Source organism: Lepidochelys olivacea (assembly GCF_965140295.1).
Source record: "Lepidochelys olivacea isolate rLepOli2 genome assembly, chromosome: 3".
Lineage (NCBI taxonomy): Eukaryota > Metazoa > Chordata > Testudines > Cheloniidae > Lepidochelys > Lepidochelys olivacea.
In genome coordinates, this window is record NC_140413.1 from 10,010,001 (window position 1) to 10,029,268 (window position 19,268).

General features: G+C 49.2%; 1 protein-coding gene across 1 annotated transcript in view; it reads right to left on the reverse strand.

Annotated features, from left to right (window-relative positions):
• The window catches only part of XKR6 (XK related 6), a gene marked incomplete at its 5' end in the record, with an annotated part of 335,369 nt that overhangs the window by 299,216 nt on the left and 16,885 nt on the right, over nt 1-19,268 (reverse strand). Inside the window, one exon of the transcript XR_014710952.1 lies at nt 407-603. The remainder of the gene's footprint in view (nt 1-406; nt 604-19,268) is intronic.

Here is a 19,268-nt window from a genome sequence, read left to right on the forward strand (position 1 = left end):
AGCTTTCATTCCCTTCTGTTGGATCATCCCTGTTGTTTCAAGGTCGTCTGTGTATCTGTTTTACTGAGTCTTACCATCCAATTCATGCTCTCTGGCGACCAGAGCTAGCGTAGTTCAGAACCTTTTCTTACTGTCTGTAGACCTCAGCTAGTCGTTAATGGCCATATCTTTGTAAATGTTGTGTGCTTCAGTACTCACAATCATGTCAATATCTCTGTTCCCCAATCCCTGCAGCTGGAATGTTAGGCCATGTTGTATATGGCACATGGCGCATCACTGGTGTGTTAGAAGATACCAGCCCATGCAGCTGGTGTGTTCTATCTCAACACACCTGGAAGAGTTTGCAGCAGAAAAACAGGGAGTCATCCCAAAAGGATTGATTCTGCAGTGCATCACCTCAACTCACCTGTCGGTCGGCGTGGGATCCGTTTGGAACGGACAGGTGCACCACAGACATTCACGTGGCCGATATTGCTTTCCTTCTTCATTACAAACACAGCTTGGAGTGGGGAAACGAGCTCTGATGTCCCTGATTTAGGATGACAGGCACTTTGGTGGCATTTCAGAGGCTGGAAGAAGATGCTAAATGATCCTGAAGATTGCCTGGTAAAGGGCGGGAAGAAATGCAAATGAGCAGGTACAAATTGCTGCCCTGATGAGATCTGTAAAACTCTGACCCTGTGGCAGAGGAGCAGGAACCCTGCTATATACTGAATCAGGCTGATCTAGCGAGACAGGCTGATTTGATGCCATATCAGAGTAGAAGGAGAGGGGCTAGCCTGACACGCTGGTGGCCGAGGAACACCCTGCAATCAGCCCAGAGCTCTGCGTGCAGGGGTCAGCCCGGGAGAGGGGGGAGAGTCATTCTCTAGATTCCTCCAGCTAACTCAGGGTGGCCCTGGCAGGCTCCAGAGGAAGCAGCCTGCAGCCCTCCTCCTCTGGACTGATGGTCAGTCTGATGCAGGCTGAAGTAAAAGGGTGTTAGCAGAGGATGGCAGGGAGTCCTCCAAGAGGAGGAGGCTCTCAGCTATCCGCTCGCTAGGCTGGGAGAAGGGGTGGGTGGGTGATTCTGCAGTACAATGCTCAGGTTACAGCTCTGAGAGGATAATAAATGTTTTCATTTTTAGGCTAGAATGAAAAAAGCAGCTGAACTCACAGGAAAATAACTATGGATCACTGGATAAACTACCCTGATCTATTCACTCCCTCTGAAGCCTCTGGCACTCTCCCCGCGCCCCACTGTTCCTCAGACGTTCTTGTCAACTGCTGGAAATGGCCCACCTTGATTATCACTACAAAAGGTTTTTTCCCTCCCGCTTTCCTGCTGGTAGTAGCTCACCTTACCTGATCACTCTCGTTACAGTGTGTATGGTAACACCCATTGTTTCATGTTCTCTGTGTATATAAATCTTCCCACTGTATTTTCCACTGAATGCATCCGATGAAGTGAGCTGTAGCTCACGAAAGCTTAAGCTCAAATAAATTTGTTAGGTTTCAAAGTAACAGCCGTGTTAGTCTGTATTCGCAAAAAGAAAAGGAGGACTTGTGGCACCTTAGAGACTAACCAATTCATTTGAGCATAAGCTTTCGTGAGCTACAGCTCACTTCACGAAAGCTAATGCTCAAATAAATTGGTTAGTCTCAAAGGTGCCACAAGTCCTCCTTTTCTTTTTATAAATTTGTTAGTCTCTAAGGTGCCACAAGTACACCTTTTCTTTTTGCGGATACAGACTAACACGGCTGCTACTCTGAAACCTGTCAGAAGACTGGATACTGGGCCAGATGGACCATTGGTCTGACCCAGGATGGCCATTCTGATGCACTTACCTAAATCCGGCAGTTGTCTGAACTCAGCAACATTCCCCATTGACCCCAGTGGGTGTTTTAGCCAGGTCAAGACAGCAGGATCTGGCCTGTTGAGACAGGCATGGGCTAACTACAGGACTCCAAGCCAGGAAATCCTGAGTTCTAATTTTGCCTCTGACCATGTCCCTCTGTGTGCTTGGCAAGTCACTTCCTTGTGCCTCATCTAGAAACGAGGGATAATGATGATCACCCATCCCTCTGGGACACTGCAAGGCTTAATTCCTAGGTTTTTAAGGCCAGAAGGGACCATTATGATCCCCTACCTCACCTCCTGCATAGCACAGGCCACCCAGCCATTCCTGCCATAGAGGGAATTGTTCTCCCCTAACGGGTAAGTGAGCAGTGGTGAGCAGTGACTCCTGGCTGTTGCTTGTAAGGTGCTTTGAAGATGCTGTTTGTTTTATCTCCCGGCTGTGAGGCGGCTTTTAATACTGGATGGCTGCCGAGCTGTGCACACGAGTTAGAAAAAAGCAAGTTATTATCTGCAAGTACACAATGCGCTAGCAGTAGCAACCACACACAGACAGTCCCTGCCCCAAATAACGTATCCTGGCTAAGAAGGATGCAATAATCTTACATGCAATTTAATACACACTGGTTTCATTAAATAAGTGCACGTCCTCTGTTTCTAACTACTCCATTATTAGGACCTGACTCAGCCAAGCCCTTAAGCACATACTTAACTTTAAGCATGTGCCAAACGCTATCCCTACTCAGCAAAGCATTTCAGTACATGTTCAGCTTCAAGCATGTGCTTAAGTGCCATGACTTCAATGGGACATAAACGTGCTTAAAATTAACCTTGTGCTTAACTGCTTTGCTGAATCAGGGCCTTGGCTGGCCCATTTCTTGACAGCATCATTGTAGAGGTGGGTGTTGGGGCTGGGATGTGAAAGAGGGGAGGGTAGCTGCTGTATGGATCAGTTCAGGGATGGCATTCCATGAGCAGGGAACAGCTTGGACAAAGACATCAAAACAGTCGGAGGAGAAGCGGGCAAATGGGGTATGCTGGCTGAAGCAAAGATGGAAGGGCGGACAGTTTAAAGTAGCCCCACACCTTTAAGTGTATGTTAAAGGTGCACACCGAATCAAAATGGTGAAGGAGGCCCTATTTGGGGGGAGGGATTGCTCAGTGGTTTGAGCATTGGCCTGCTAAACCCAGGGTTGTGAGTTCAATCTTTGAGGGGGCCATTTAGGGATCTGGGGCAAAAATTGGGGATTGGTCCTGCTTTGAGCAGGGGATTGGACTAGATGACCTCCTGAGGTCCCTTCCAACCCTGATAGTCTATGAGTCTATGATTCTAGGAGAGGCCGTAAGTTTCAGTGGTTAGGGCACTAGCCTAGAATTCAGGAGACTGGAGTTCTATTCCCTGCTATGCTACATACTTCCATGGGCAGGTCATTTAGCCTCTCTGTGCCTCAATTCCCCATCTGTAAAATGGGAATAACAGCCCTTTCCTCCCTTATAGGATTCTTGTGAGGATAATTACATTAAAAGATTGGGAGGTGCTCAGATACTACAGTAATGAGCGCTATTTCAGTACCTTAGGCCTTGTCTACACTGGTGGTGGCATGTAGGGTACTTGTAGCTACACACCACAGAGAAAGGCTCTGGCAGCAGGACACTACGCTGGTAAAAATAGCAGTGTAGACATGGGAAGCACTGCATGGGTGTGTAGAGAGCTGTGTAGGACACATACCCTAAGGCTCCGGTGTGTCTTTACTCAGCTCGCCAAAGCAGTGCCTCATTGTCATAACTGATATTTATATCTGTGCCTAGGGCATGCGGTGTATGTATTCTACACCCTGCCATGAGTATGGACGTAGCCTTAGATGGAATCCTTAAATGCCTGTGCAACTTCTTTGAAATAACAGCAGTGGCTGGACGAGAGGGAAGCTAATGACACATCGGTTTTGAAGCGGCGTGCCAAGAATCTTCAGCCCCTCATCCTCGATTTCACTGCGGCAAGAAACAATTGCATGACTATGCCGTGGTCTCATCTTCATAGTGCAAGAACATGCCTATTGGCTCTGGTTTGGGTTCTTGTCCAGCAGGCAGGGTAGGCGTTTGGAATGACCTCCTTCTGTCGCTTCCTGGCCGCTCCCCTCTGGACAGGAGTTTTGCTTTGTTTTAACAATGTGTGACAGGTTCCAGGCAAAAACCTGCAGCTCCACTGCTCCAGAGCTGCTCCGCAGGCTCCGCTCCAAAGCCCTGCCAGCAAGGGTTAACCACGCAGTGTGCCCTCTCGCCCTTGCTGGGCATGCTCCAGCTGGGAGAGGGATATAAAAGGAAGCAGCTCAGCTCAGTCTGGGCTGCCTAAGGAGGAGAGTGGACTCACTCTGCGGACTCCTGCCAGGAAGCTGCCGGAGCTCCAGACTGTAGAATCATAGAATATCAGGGTTGGAAGGGACCCCAGAAGGTCATCTAGTCCAACCCCCTGCTCGAAGCAGGACCAATTCCCAGTTAAATCATCCCAGCCAGGGCTTTGTCAAGCCTGACCTTAAAAACCTCTAAGGAAGGAGATTCTACCACCTCCCTAGGTAACGCATTCCAGTGTTTCACCACCCTCTTAGTGAAAAAGTTTTTCCTAATATCCAATCTAAACCTCCCCCACTGCAACTTGAGACCATTACTCCTCGTTCTGTCATCTGCTACCGTTGAGAACAGTCTAGAGCCATCCTCTTTGGAACCCCCTTTCAGGTAGTTGAAAGTAGCTATCAAATCCCCCCTCATTCTTCTCTTCTGCAGGCTAAACAATCCCAGCTCCCTCAGCCTCTCCTCATAACTCATGTGTTCCAGACCCCTAATCATTTTTGTTGCCCTTCGCTGGACTCTCTCCAATTTATCCACATCCTTCTTGAAGTGTGGGGCCCAAAACTGGACACAGTACTCCAGATGAGGCCTCACCAATGTCGAATAGAGGGGAACGATCACGTCCCTCGATCTGCTCGCTATGCCCCTACTGCTGATCGCTATGCCCCTACTGCTGATCACCGCGTTGCTCCTCACCCCCGCAGGGGAGGGGGGTGGAGGAGGGGAGGGACACAGGGAGCCTCGTGGTGGGGGGGGCGTCTTGCGGGTGAGCGGAGGGACATGGCAAGCGATGGAGGGGGCCAAGCGGGGAGGGGGCCAAAGGAGGAAGGGGTGGGGCCTGGGGTGGAGTGTGGGTGAGGCCACGGGTGGAAGAGGCGGGACAGGGAGCTAGCCTCCCCCAGGGGGAGCGTCAACTACTGCCCAGGCCTGAAGCATGAGGTGCTTCTGCCCGAGACCCTGAATCTTGGGCAGTACCACCTGAGGCGATAGGCACTGGGTGTCATGGCCCCGGACTATTGACTCTGGCTGCTAGGCCATGCTGCCCTGAGGACCAGGGCCGCTTTATGGACTCTGGTTGCTAGGCCTCACCACCCAAAAGGTGAGGAGCTGCAGTCACGGAGCTTCCCCCCACCTTTTTCCCTCTACGGCCTGAAACCCCGTGCCATGGTGCATCAATGATTTTAAAATTTGTAGACAAAAGTGCTGGTGGAAGATGCTGGATGGGACAGGAAGACTGACGTCTGTTTATACACAGAAGCTATATGCTGGGGCCATAGGTTCTGACTTCCCCTCTACCCACGGAGTCGGCGCCTGTGGCTGGGGCAGTGGCTGGATGCCAGGGTTCTTCCCAGCTTCAACATAGATTATATTTTTAGAGTCACATACAATTTAACTAATTCTCTGTGAATTGAGACTCAAAGCAAATTTGATAGTGGGACCTCAGCATCTCAGCCTGTGAGCTGGTGTCACCAACAGGAAAGTTTGCCTGCTAACAGTTACCTAAAGTACGACCTTGGATGACCCTGCCATTTTGAGGTGCAACTACTAGTCAGCTAGGTGCCTTTCTGAATCACTGTTTACATGCATTTGTGTGAAAGTCTCCAGTACTGTGTAAAATTATTCAGTGCCATATGGGAATGGTTTCTCAGTGGTAGTTTTTAATAGTATACTTCACATCTCTGTTTACTTCAATATGGTAGTGCTCACAACATTGCATGATACAGCGTTTGGCTGTTTGTCTGAGAATGCTACTCACCTAGACCTTCCTAACCCTGGCACCAAATTCTGAGGGGCTCACTCAGAACCAAGTTCTGCATGGAATTACACCCCATGCAATGCCACTGAGATCAGGTTTTACTAAATGCCTCTTGCAATCTACGGGAGTTTGCCCAAGTGAGGACTGAGTGGACACTGACCTTCAAGATCTATCCCAGAAATAACAGAGCCAAAAGGCCACTTAGGTCACCCAGTCTGATCTCCTGCGGAATTCCCACCAACATTTCACTCTGGATTACCTGCAGTGAAAGGCTGCAGTGACCACCTCCCTTGATAATATGGCATCCAGCTGCTCTTCATGTAAAGAAGCCATGTCTGTCCCTAGTGTAATGCCATTGAAAATTGATAGTGTTACACTTTTTCTTGAGGCCATTGGTCCTTATCCTTGGTCTGAGCAAGCCACAAACTCGAATACCCGAGTACATTTTAGATTCCATTGCACAAACTCCCTCCTGTTATTCCTCGGTGTCTGAATAGGGTTTACCTTCCACGCTGTTTCCTGAACTGCATAGATTTCTGAACGCAGCAGCAAAATGGTTCACTACAGCACATTAATCACACACATTCCATTTTGTGATTTCCCCAGTTCTTATGTAGGACTTGCCGTACACAATTAGACCATTGGCTCATCAAATCCTGTTTCCTGCCTCCAGCACTGGCCAGTACCCGAGGCTTCAACGGAAGTCAAATATTACCTCCATAATTCACCTAGCTAACTGTTCAGTTCTGTACATCAGTGGGGTGGGGTGGAAAAATTCTTCCTTGACTGCCTCAGGAGATCAGTTTATACATTGAAGCATGAGATTTGATTACCTTTATTACAGGATCTTATCTTATATAGGTACAACTGTTTGTGGTCATGACATTATCCATCCACTGTAGATGACTGGATGACCTCCTTTGGCTCTGAATGCCATAACGTAGCTACACTAGGTAAAGTAGTATTTCCTCTTATTTTTTCTACATTGTCTGCACTTGAACTTCATCAACTAACTCCTTGTACTTGCAATAAATACAGGGTAAAAAAACCAAAGATGGGTCGGTTTTCACTATGCCCTTCCACTACTTCAGCTGAGACTCTTCTAACTCTGCTCCTGGCTTGGCTAAATAAGCTTAGTTTTTGCACTTTCTTCTCTAGTCACACATCACTCATGCCATCCTACTTACCATCTTCATTGCCCTTCCATGGACCTTTCCAGCCCTAATTAGATTCTTCCTCAGTTTCCCTGGAACAAAAGCAAGCATCACCCATGTAATTTCCAGGATGTCCTTTGGCTTTCTTGACACGAATAGGCACTGTAGGTGAAGCTAAGGATTATCAGTAAAAGCACCATAACTGATCTCTACCATCATAGTAATAGAGAAGGGGAGAGGTGTTCCCTGGGTTAGGTAGGTCCTGAATCAGAGACAGGAAGTCAAGAAGAATTTCAGACCCACTTGAAGCTACAGTAGGGATTTTTTTAGCTGTGGAAAATGCAATTACTCAGGTTGGCATTTGCCTGGGATGTCAGGGTTCATGTCCTTATTCTTATGGAACATGCCAAGGAACCATTAATGACCACAAGTGACCAAGGCCCCAGTTATTTAAAAAGAAGGGAAGTGCTAGTTTTAAGCAAAGATGCATCATGGAACCCATTTAACTTTAGAACAAGCATTTCAGCTAGATCGCACTGTGGTGCGTTTGAGCACAAGAGGCTGTAGCCCTACGAAAGCGGGGACTCGGGTGCTGTTGAGAAGGGAAGGGAAGCTGGGCAGAGCACACGGTCTGCACCTTGCTTGGGGCAATAAAAATGCCAATCAGTCCTGTTGATCCCCTCTTTATATGTTCCAGAATCTCTGCTGCATTGTGACGGCGTAGAGAGAGCTGGCATAAGTATTGGGTTCCAGTGCTTCCATTTTTAACAGTGGCTTACTTTTCATGCGTGTTACAATTTCTGCCTCCCCATTTTATGAGCCGATGCTGTTAGTAAAGCCCATCCTTATACAGCCACTTCCCTAGGGGTGCAATCCTGGACATAACAACCCCTGGCCAACAATTACAGCGCTGCACTGACTCTCAATTCACTAGCTGCCTAGACAGGTGCCAGGAGGGAGCAGGGTGATTAGGGCCCATTGTAAATGTTGGGAGGCAAAGGGGTTAAGGTATTAATGCTATTTTATTAAGGTAGTTACTTGTGTTCTTTCCTTATCCTTTGTCCCTTGTACCTAATAAAGTCCCCTGTGTTGTTGTAGGGTTACATTGGCGATTGTGATAATTGTTTCATTCCTTGTATATTGAGCTACGCTCCTAGTATATTATCTGGTACAGTAACTCCTCGCTTAACGTTGTTGTTGTGTTCTTGGAAAATGCGACTTTAATCTAAACAATGTGAAGCGAATCCAATTTCCCCATAAGAATTAATGTAAATGGGAGGGGGGGGTTAGGTTCCAGGGGAATATTTTTCACCAGACAAAAGACATTATATACATATACAGTATACGTCTGGAACAATTTGAAACAAACAATGTATTACTGTACTCAGCAATGATTGGGAAGCTTGGTTGAGGTGGTGGAGTCAAAGGGGGAAAGAGGGTGGATCGTCCGGATGCTCCTCTTCCTGTTCTTTCCAAAGTGCCAGGTGGTGCTCAAACCTCCAGCTCTGCCCCAGACCCGCCCCCCACTTCATCCCTTATCCCAATCCCCACCCCGCCCTGCCTCCTCTTCCCGCTCCCCGCTCTACCCCTTCCCCCTGAGCGCATCACATCCTCACTCCTCCCCCCTGCCCCTAGCCTCCTGAACGCCACAAACCAGCGGATTGCGGTGGGCGACAGGCGCGGGGAGGGAGTGGGGAGGCGGCGCACCTCCTGCCTGCAGCAATCCGCTGTTTCAGGCAGTCCAGCGGCTCGGGGTGGGGAGGGGAGGAAAGGCAAGGCTGTGCTCCATGTCCTTGCACCTCTCCATCCTGCCCAGAGCCTCCTGAACGCCGTGAAACGGCTGATTGCTGCAGGCAGGCGGTATGGGGAGGGAGGGGCAAGTTGTTGATCCGCAGAGCCACCAGCGGGGGGGCAGGGGGGAGGCACTGGAGGGGAGCTGATAGAGGAGCTGCCAGCCCACCCTTGTTCCAAGCCTTCATGGCCAAACAACGTTATAAGCAAACATTGCGCAACTTTAAATGAGCGCGTTCTCTAACAGATCCACGGCGTAACAACGAGACAACGTTCACCAGGGCGACGTTAAGTGAGGAGTTGCTGTCCTAAATATTTCCCCGCGGCACAGCCTCCCTCGTGTTCCAGGCACTAGGAGGGGGTCCCATTTGGGTGGAGGCAACAGGCACCAAGAGAAGGAACCGAGGACCCAGACCCTGAGGTGAGCGGGAAGAAGCCTCTCCAAGCAGCAGGCAACTGGGAAGAGGCTTAAGCCACACCTCAGGGCTGGGGTTACCACCACACACCAGAGCAATTGCATGATATTCTTGCGGAAACCTTCATCCTTCCATCCCTCTACACTGCCAGCATTTACTATTCATCCTCCTGTCCCAGCAGACGGTAAGCTTTTCAGGGTCTGGGACACTGGCGTTCGTCCACACAGCGCCATGCGTCTCTAATAAGATGTTATTATTACAGGCTCCAGTACGTCTGTTAGTCTATAAGGTGCCACAGGACTCTTTGCCGCTTTTACAGATCCAGACTAACATGGCTGCCCCTTTGATACTTGACATCATAATAAGATGCACTGAGCCATTTTCCTCCCTCCCCCCATTGTTTCTTTCAATAATCCTTGAGGGGCCATGGCTTAGCCAAGCTTTAGCATCACATGATCTTACTGTCTCTTTGATCCCCACTAATATCATAAGCTGTAGATGAATCTCCTAGGTTTTAGGGCCTGGGATGTTCTGTTGCCGGAATTCCTTGCCCAGGTCTCAGTGGATTGTTGTAAGTATTGTGTCTTTTCGATTAGTGACTTTATCGATAGTTAGAGACTATTAATAAGACGGACATCATTTGTTTTCCAAATGCATTGTTTGCTTTAATTAGAGAAATAAAGCAATCGGGAACAGGTCCCAGTTCCTCTGTCTCCCACTGCTGGAGTTTCTACAGTAGCTGGCACCAACTCCCACAGCCCCATTTGGCAAGGTGGTTTGGGAGAGGAGCTCCATTTCAGCAGTTCCTGATCCCCTGAGCAGCTTCTCCTCCTCTTCCACTGCCAGCCAGCCATTCCTAGGATAGGGCAACCTAGTCCACAGCTCTTTGCTTATCCTGCTGAGGTTTGTGGGTCACATGTTGCTGAGTGACCTGATTCTGGACTGTGAGGTCCTGGGGAACTCTCAATGCCCAGCTTTTATCTTCATTAGATGCATTTGTGGGTGCACAGGTTGAGAGCAAAGGTCATCGCTTTAATATAAAGGGAAAGGTTAGGCTGAGTGAGTGAGCAACAGAGAAGAGGGAGTTCCTGGAACCCTGGCACTGAACGATTTGATTCTGATCTGATTTTTGCTTTTGCCAAATATTATTGTTATTTGCATTAAGGTAACACACAGAGGCTCCAAGTGAGATGGGAGCCACATGGTGCTAGGCCCTGTACATTCACCTAGTAAGAGACAGTCTTGATCCCAAATAGAATACAATCTAAACCAGTGGTTCTCAAACTTTTGTACTGGTGACCCCTTTCACACAGCAAGCCTCGGAGTGCGACCCCCCTTTATAAATTCAAAACACTTTAAAAATATTTAACGCTATTATAAATGCTGGAGGCGAAGCGGGGTTTGGGGGTGGAGTCTGACAACTCGCAACCCCCCCATGTAATAACCTTGCAATCCCCTGAGGGGTCACGACCCCCAGGTCTAAACAGACAAGACAGAGGAAGAAGGAACAAGTATGTGGTCATACAGCAGAGCTGGTCATAGTACCCAGGTCTCCTGAATCCCAGTCTGCTGCTTACTCCACTGACTCAGAGTTCAAGGCCGGAAGGAATCACCAGATCAGCTAGTCTGATTTCCTGTATGTCACAGGCCACTGCTGGACAGTAAACCCAACAATCAAAATGAGACCAAAGTAGCACAGCCCACAGGAGACTAGACTATTCTGTTCTCTGCCTGTGGCACATGAGAAACCAAGCAATGGCAGAAAAATGATTCAATGAGATGTACCCAGATAATCCTGGCAAATGACCTGCACCCCCTGCTACAGAAGAAGGTGAAAGAGCCCCAAGGTCACTGCCAATCTGACCTGGGGGAAAATTCCTTCCCAACCCCACATATGGTGATCAGTTAGACCCCGCTCATGTGAGCGAGAACCAGCCAGCCAAGCACCTGAGAGAAAGAGAGTGCTCGGTGCCAACTCAGAGCCCTGGCCCTCCCTGCCCAGTGTCCCATCTCCAGCCCTGATGCTTCAGAGGAAGGAGCTAAAAAGCCTTCCCAGAATCCATTGAGGGGAAGGGGCTAATCCCTGCTGACCCCTGCAGGCAGCCAGCTGAAACCCTGAAGCATGACCTTTTAGGAAAATAAACCAGAAGTGAGCCCCAGGGCTGCCGAGCCCTGCTCCCTACCGGCAAAAGCAACTGTGTCACAAAGTTCCACTCATAAATTTGTCTCGCTCTCTTAAAACTAATCAAGTTGTTTGCCCCCACAACTCCTATGGGGAGGCTGTTCCAGAACCTCGCCCTTCTGATGGTTAGAAACCTTTGTCTAAATTCCAGACTGAATCTGTTCATGGCTAATTTATGGCCATTTCTTCTTGTGCCAGCATTGTCCTTTAGCTTAAATAGCTCTTTTCCCTCCCTGGTGTTTACCCCCCCATTGTATTTATAGAGCACTGTCACATCCCTTCCCTGCTGCCTTTTTGCTAGTCTAAACAAGCCAAGCTCTTCCAGTCTCCCCTCATAAGACCGGTTCTCCATTTCCGGATCATCCTAGTAGCCCTTCTCTGCATCTGTTCCGGGTTAAATTAATCTTTCTTGAAAATGGGTGTCCAGAATTGAACTTCTCCACCCTAAATAGGGAGGATCAAAACAGGGTGCATTGTCATTCCACCCTCCACATAGCCCCAGACTCAGAGAGCAAACAAAAAATGGAGGCTGGATTGCAGAAAGCACTGAGAAAACAGAATACACCCCTCATCTTTTTGCGGGACTGTGAGCAATACCAGCAGAGAACCATTTGCTACCAGGACAGCTACAGAGGGGCTTTGCTTGTGATTTTCTGACACGTTTAACCAACTTGTGGCCATTAGAAGAGTGTTTAAACTGCAGTGAAGTGGGCCACCAAGTGGACAGGTGTACAAATGAGTTGAAGGCTATAAAGCAGCTTGGGATTCGTAAGATGGTTTCATGTGAGAAAGAAGTGGTAGAGGTAGATAGAGATAGGAGGAGACAATGAAAGGAAGAGGCAAAGTCTTCAGACTCAGGAGGAAGGGTGTAAAGCAAGGGAGTGAAGTGGGAAGGAGAGTTTGCTTCTCATCAGAAGATAAGGGAAAGTCTCACCCAGAGAGAATTTATTTGGATTTCTAAGGACAGACACAGCAAAGCCGCCTGGCCCAGATAATAAGCATCTTATGTCATTATTTAAAAATGGGGAAAAGTCCCAGCCCCAATGAAATCAATGGCAAAACTTCCACTGGCCTTAGTGCAGCCAAGAGTTCCAAGCCCAGTACAGCCTCCACCATCCACAGCAGGACCAGATTAACCTCTAGAGCAGAGGAGAAAAGAGGAGGAATACCCCAGCCCCACTAAACAGCACCCTCAAGTCACATCTCCTGCACCAAAGGCCTCCCATAAAGAGATGGGCCTTGAAGCCTGCTTAGAAGTTAAACAACCTTGGACTCTTTCAGCTGTAGGGTAGGAATGAGTTTCAAAGCTGAGGAGGGAATTCTCTCTCTAGATCTAGGTATTTATGCCACCTCCTCCTCGGTAATGTCTGAACACCTCATAGATACAGCACCCCCGTTTTATCAATAGGCAACTGAGGCACACTGGAATTGACTGGGCCAGGGTCATGCAGGGAGTCTGGGTTAAAGACAGGAATTATATGCCAATTTTCGGAGTCCTCCTGCAATGCTGTAACTACAAGACCGCCACCCTGCCCCGCCCTCTCTCAGAGTAAGTCTGCTCTGCACTCACAGAGTGTGAGAGCAGCTTGTCTATACATACCTGAGCTAGCTTTAATCTGAACAGCTCAGGTCCTGGCAGTGAAGCCGTGGGCTTCAAGTAATTAACCAAGGTGTGACTGCTCAAGTCTGTGCTGCCATAACTTAATTGCTCTTGTGAGCTAGCTAGATTAAAGCTAGCTCGGGCATGTGTACATTGCAGCTCATGTACCCATGACTGCAGCGTACAGACCTAGTGTCCAGGCAATCATACCCCACTGCAATATATAGCAGGGTAGGATTCCTTTAAATAGTTTGTGAGCCCTTTAGTAGCGCTCACTGTGTGCTATGTTTTTAGAAACTGCCAGAATCTAGCCAGAGCAGCAGTGTGTATACTTAGTCAACATGGTGATTTGGATCCCATCATGCCTGGGTAGTTTCTTCATCTCCTGTTTGTTGTGGAAGGAGCGCATCACACCCTCACTACGGTATCTGAGTTCTGCACTGGCAGAAGGATGGGTTAGATGACCAACTAGCTCTTGCCCAGCTCTGATTTCTGTGATAACAGCTTGCCCTTAATTCAGATCCAGGTCAATCTTTGCACTCAGAAAGGTTCAAAACCAAGTAACTTCAGGCTTCTACAATGGAAATTTTTCTTCCAAGAAAACGATTGCCAGATCAGGGTGGCTTCAAAGAAGCTTTCTAAGAAGACTCAATTATAAAATAAGCCAAAAGGTGGCAACAGTCTCTTTTTTTACTTTTAAGCCATGCTGGCCTGTGAAGTCTTGTTGCGCTTTCGGCCTAGGCCCAAAACAGCAGGGAAAGTACCCACAGGAGACCGGGCTCACAAACGACAAGAGAAAATCTTTAAGGAGCAAACCCGTTAGGATTCCGTAAGAGCTGCATTATTGCTGACTGCCTGGAAAGGTGACACTGCTAAAATATTATTGCCCGGCTCTCTCCTCCTCCTCCTCTGTAAGGAAACTTCAGAAATTAAAAGTATTACTGCACATGGTACATTTCCCTCTAACCTTAGAAGCCCAGGGACTGGTATTACCCATGTAGAATTCCCACACAGGCTGGCGCTATGCCATGTTGAGAGGGAACCGGGGCCAGTCATGAAATGGAGAGACGGACTGGCGGAGGAGGTGGTGGGAAGCAAACAAAAGCCTATATTGAGAGACAGACTGTTCTAGTGGAGAGAGCACTGGACTGGGAGCCAGGAGACCTCAGTGTCATTTTTGGTTCTGCCACCGACCGACTGTGTGATCTTGAACAAGTCACTCCCTGTGGCGACAGAGACTGCTCGTCATTATGTGCATGTTCAGAGCATAGCACAATAAGGCTCTGATCTTGGTAGGGGCCTCTAGGTGTCATTGTAATAGAAATAATCATGGAACTGTGCCTTTCTTGCGTCACTATCTTGCAGTCGCCTGGGAAGGATTCTCCTGAGCAGACAGCAGATGTCACTATTGAGCAACTCGAGGAATGTCTCCCCTCCTTAGGCCTTGTCTACCCTGGTGGCAGCATGGGGGGGTACGTGTAGCTGGTGAAAAGTAAGCTGTGCCTTCGCTTCGGTGTGTAGCTACATGCAGCAGGGGAAAGCTCTGGTGGGGGGAGGCAGTGGGGAAATGCTCCGGCAGCTCCTTGGAGTGGGGAAAGGCTCTGGCAGGGAGACACTACCCTGATGAAAACGGCAGTGTAGACAGGGAGGCACTTTTTGGGTGTGTAGAGAGCCGTGTAGGGTCTATACCATACAGCTCTGGGGTGTCTTTATTCCACTTGCCTCAGCAATGTCTCACTGTCTGCACCGCTATTTATACTCGTTCTAGGGGTGTGTGCGTGGGCTGATAGTCGACACGCTGCCATAAGTGTAGACATTGCTTCTAAAGCTACCAACTTCAGAGCCTTAGTGATTGTGACTTCAGAAAGCACGAGAGAGTCCCAGAGTCAAATCCAGGTCCGCTGTAAGGCACTCAGCTGAACTGGCTTAAGTGGGGGAAGATTATAAGTGTCTGTTCTGTGTAACCCTTCTGCCTGGTGGAGTTGGCAGCAACCAGTTCCAATATCTAGGGGTTCCTCTTAACAATACAACACAGAACCGCCTCGAGCCCTCACCCAGTAGCCTGGTAAAATTACGCACCACACTGGGCACCTCTAAGAGGCGATACTTCCCCTCTGGCAAGCACAGAGTGTGTGTCTGGAAAAGAAAACTTCTAATAAAAGGGGAAAGGAACCCAGCACCAATCTGGGAAAACACCACAAGCGGGATTTGGAAACATATGCCCCAGAGTGCGTTGGGCAGCGTCCTTTGCCTTAGCCTCTCACCTTGCAGCATGAAAGTCTGACAAACAAATGTCCCTTTAACACACCACTCCCCTCTCCCTCCACACACCACATCCCACTCACGGTTGCTGTCCTTGGTCAGCAAAGACCCAGCGTTCAGCGGGGCAGTTGCATGAGTTCTCCCCACCCCCTGGGGATCGGGGGGGAAGGTAGTCAGCAACACCTCAGCTGCTGCTGCTGCTACCATGCCATTCACTCTGCATTGCTGCCCGCTGTCACGGCGGTGCTGTCGTTCACTCTGCCACCCGTCACCCCGCCACCATTCACTCTGCCACTGCCCTCTCCACTGCAGCCTTTGGGATGGCCTGAGGTCCCACGACAGCTCCCAGTGACTTCAGCAGTTAGTGGGGGAGCCTCAGTGCCGGCTGGGCAGGCTCTTTCACCGGAGACATTGCCCCACCGCAGGTCGAAGCCTTAGCACTGAGACCTGGTGATCCTTGATTCCAGCTCCAGTGATCCGTAACAAAAGACTCTCAGTTGAATCATAGAATATCAGGGTTGGAACTCAGGAGGTCATCTAGTCCAACCCCTGCTCAAAGCAGGACCAACACCAACTAAATCATCCCAGCCGGGGCTTTGTCAAGCCGGGCCTTAAAAACCTCTAAGGAAGGAGATTCCACCACCTCCCTAGGTAACGCATTCCAGTGCTTCACCACCCTCCTAGTGAAATAGTGTTTCCTAATATCCAACCTAGACCTCCCCCACTGCAACTTGAAACCATTGCTTCTTGTTCTTTCATTTGCCACCACTGAGAACAGCTGAGCTCCATCCTCTTTGGAACCCCCCTTCAAGAAGCTGCTATCAAATCCCCCCTCATTCTTCTCTTCTGCAGACTAAATAAGCCCAGTTCCCTCAGCTTCTTCTCATAAGTCATGTACCTCAGCTGCCTAATCATTTTCGTTGCCCTCTGCTGGACTCTCTCCAATTTGTCCACATCCTTTTTGTAGTGGGGGACCCAAAACTGGACACAGTACTCCAGATGTGGCCTCACCAGTGCCGAATAGAGGGGAATAATCACTTCCCTTGATATGCTGGCAATACTCCTACTAATACAGCCCAATATACCTTTGGCCTTCTTGGCAACAAGGGCACAGTGCTGACTCATATCCAGCTTCTCATCCACCGTAATTCCTAGGTCCTTTTCTGCAGAACTGCTGCTTAGCCAGTTGGTCCCCAGCCTGTAGTAGAGCATGGGATTCTTCTGTCCTAAGTGCAGGACTCTGCACTTGTCCTTGTTGAACCTCCCTCTTGTCCTTGCTGATCCTATTCCTACCCTCCAGCGTATCTACTTCTCCCCCAGCTTAGTGTCATCTGCAAACTTGCTGAGGGTGCAATTCATCCCATCATCCAGATCATTAATGAAGATGTTGAACAAAACCGGCCTCAGGACAGACCCCTGGGGCACTCCGCTTGATACCAGCTACCAACTAGATGTTGATCATTACCAGTTGAGCTCGACAATCTAGCCAGCTTTCTATCCACCTTTTAGTCCATTCATCCAATCCATACTTTTTTAAACTTGCTGGCAAGAGTACTGTGGGAGACTGTAACAAAAGCTTTGCTAAAGTCAAGATATATCAAGTCCAGTGCTTTCCCCATATCCACAGTGCCAGTTATCTCATCATAGAAGGCAATCAGGTTGGTCAGGCATGACTTGCCCTTGGTGAATCCATGCTGACTGTTCCTGATCACCTTCCTCTCCTCCAAGTGCTTCAAAATGGATTTCTTGAGGACCTGCTTCATGATTTTTCCAGGGACTGAGGTGAAGTTGACCAGTCTGTGGTTCTCCGGATTCTCCTTCTTCCCTTTTTAAAAGATGGGCACTACATTTTCCTTTTTCCAATCTCCCTGGACCTCTCCCGATCACCACGAGTTTTCACAGATAATGGCCAATGGCTCTGCAATCACATCAGCCAACTCCCTCAGCACCCTCGGATGCATTAGATCCGGCCCCATGGACTTGTGCATGTCCAGATTTTCTAAATAGTCCTTAACCTGAACCTAAATTGAGTCTAATCAGCTCTGTCAATAAGCATTGGAGACAGATCAAAGGTCAAATGGCATCTAGCACTCTCAAACAGAGCCCACCCCACCAAGTAGGAACAATTGCCCCCCACACTTTCTCATCCACACTGGGCTTTGGCACACTCCCCACTGCTTAGCAAGTGCAGTTCAGTTGAGAGTGACTCCTTCAACCAGGGCAGGCCAAGCACAGCTCTGCCGCCCCCCCCTCACACAGCAAGGACAACTTTTCATCACCCCTGGACTCAATGACAAAGTGACTTGTAATCCAACACCAGCCAAAAGTGATCATTTGGGGAAAGCAGCTCCATCATGCTGCGTAGCTAAGCATCTAATAGTCATGTCTTTGCAAACACAGCCTGTTCCTGAAGTCTCTTCCCCCAGTTCAGCACTAGATGTCAGGGGAGAGCTCATTCAGACCCTGCTTACATCTGCAACACCTTGTGAGAGCTATGTTTCTCCTGATAATTTGGTGATGTTGGATTGCCAGCTCTTTGGGGCGGGGATCATCTTTTTATTCTGTTTGTATGGCACTTCCAACAAAGGGGGCCTGGCCCATGAATGCGGCTCTTGGGTGGTACCACAACAAATAACAGTCCCTGCGCCAAAGAGTCTAAGCTACTGTCTCTTCTAAAAGCTCCTCACTGGCTGTCTTGGAAGTGAGCCCAGTGTTGTCACTAAGTCAGGGGAGGAAACTAGGGTAAGGAGTAGAGGGACGGGATTACTGGAAAATTACTCCTGCCTTGTTGTTTTTTGCCCCTCACTCCCAATGTTTAGCAAGGGGATCCCATAGGAGGGTTCTGCCTGAGACTCTGATGAGCCCCTGTCCTGGTGTAATGCTGCAGCAGGGGCCTGGGGGCTGTTCAGCCCATTCATCAGAGCTCCCACTTCAACAAAAACACCTTCTCATACCCCCACGAGGGAGGGAGACAGCACCACTTGGCAAACAAACCTGTGCCAAGCACCTCCCTAGCCCTCCTTTAGCACCTGAAGGTGCCACCTCTTCCCGTTTGGGACCCTCCACACTCCCTGCTGACCCATCCTGGCTGCATCACTTTGGGCATTGTACTAGTTCTTCCCTGTCCCTGGCCTCCCAATGCACCCTCCCTACTGGCGGGCCCCAGCCTAGGAGAGATCAGTTGCTACCAGTCCCAAAGAGGAAGTGGCTCCATAGCCAAGAGAGTGACATATGGGAAGGGTTGGGGTCCTATCACGTAGGACAGACTTACCAGAGTTCTTCTGAGTGGGACCCACTTTGTCAACTCTGAGTCCAACATGGCTCAAAGCCTACTCATGTCCCCTCCCAAGCCCTTGGAGGTTAGAGGTCACCTGGGGTTAAGTCCCATTGTAGATCTAGGTGTTGCAACACCTAACTCCTAGATGTCCTGTCATCCAGAGGAATTCACAGCCCTGAGTTAGGTGCCCAGGCTCCCATGCATTGGGTGGGGAGAGTTAGGTGCCTAAGAAAGAGATTCACCGTAGCCACCTAAACCAGCCGGTAGGAAATGCCAAGGAGAGGAGCAGGTTTGGGCCCTGCTTCTCAAAAGGTAATTAGGTACCTAAGTCCAGACCAGAGGGAGGCCTCTCCCTCTGATCCAGATTCACAGCCATGATACCTCTCATGGAGTTAGGTGCCTAAACAAGGTCAGCCCTTCCTTCCTTCCTCACCGCCTCCCGTTACAGCCAATAGCCCTATGTTTAGGGCCCTCACCTGTGGGAGACCTGTTTTCAAATCCCTGCGCTGCCTGACTTGGAGCAGGTCCTAGGAACCAGGTCTCCCCCATCCCAGCTGAATGACCAAACCACTAGGCTCTGGAGTCTTGCCCCCTCTCTCTGGCCCAGTGAATACTTAAATCCTGACAGGGATTAGGCATCCGCTGGGGAG